Source organism: Merops nubicus, unplaced genomic scaffold, assembly GCF_000691845.1.
Source record: "Merops nubicus isolate BGI_N331 unplaced genomic scaffold, ASM69184v1 scaffold27631, whole genome shotgun sequence".
Lineage (NCBI taxonomy): Eukaryota > Metazoa > Chordata > Aves > Coraciiformes > Meropidae > Merops > Merops nubicus.
In genome coordinates this window covers 6,882-8,125 of record NW_008588105.1, presented here as the reverse complement: position 1 = coordinate 8,125, position 1,244 = coordinate 6,882, and positions in this window count along the sequence as shown.

The window sequence follows — 1,244 nt, the reverse complement described above, 5'->3', positions numbered from 1 at the left end:
CTTGTATTCCCAGCCCCTTCTCCTGGCACAGCCGTGGCTGAGTTGGATATTCCCAAGATGAGGCCTTTTCTCTCCAGCAGAGGTTGCAAAGGGCAGGGAATGTCAGTGATTCACACCGTGGCCACCTCAAGGCTGGATTTCTGCCCAGCACCCTGTCTGTGGGCAGCCCACAAAGAGCATTCCTCAGATTTTTAGGAACAGAAGCTGCACTTCAGCCTGAGCCTTAAATCTTATCTCCCATCCCCTGCGTCACGGGGGCTGGGTGCTCAAGAAGCAGGGTCCTGGCTCCCAACCTCCAGGGACTACATGGAGAGCATCTCCAGGTGCCTTGCTGGTGCAGGTCTCCCCTGGGTCCCATCAGTCAGCCCATGGGACAGTGACAGACACCCCGTGGCATCACCAGTGGCTGCAGGCACCCAGTGTGGGAGGATGAATCGAGGTCTTTGAAGCAGGTGAGGGGCCAGATGTCAGCCCAAGGTGCTGAAATCAGAGAGCTGGTTTGCTGGTCAGAACCCTTAAAGCACAGAATGACAGAATGATTTGGGTGGGAAGGGACTTTTCAAGCTCATCCAACCCCCCTGCCCTGAGCAGGGACATCCCCAGCTAGAGCAGGGTGCTCAGAGCCCCGGCCAACCTCCCCTGGGATGGTTCCAGGGATGGGGCAGCGACCACCTCTCTGGGCAGCCTGGGCCAGGGGCTCAGCACCCTCACAGTGAAGAATTTCTCCCATCTAATCTAAATCTCCCCTCATTCAGCTAACAGCCATTACCTCTTGTCCTGTCACTGTACTGCCAGGTAAAGAGACAACTCCCCATCTTCCCTGTGTGCCCTCTTTAACTACTAGAAAGCCCCCAGCAGGTCTCCCCAGAGCCTTCTCCAGGCTGCCCCAGCCCAACTCTCTCCTGCTGGCCTCACAGCAGAGGGGTTCCAGCCCTTGGGTCATTGTTGTGGCCTCCTCTGGACCCGCTCGAGCAGGTCCATAAATAGCTTATGAGAAAGAGGAGCACTGGCTCCTTGGACTCCTACCCCACGTGGGAGCTGTAGCCCAGAACACAGTGCTTAATGAGATCAAGCAGAGCATGCCAGGAGTCACGATCTCTAGTTCTTAGAAGCTGGAGATCTTCCCTGAAAGGAAGCAAACTGCAGCTCCCATTCTGCTGCAGGCAGCTCGCGTGGCTGTGCAGGTGCTGGTCCCTGTGATGGGCACGTTGACCTTCTGCCATGGTCCCCCTGCCAGGAGACAG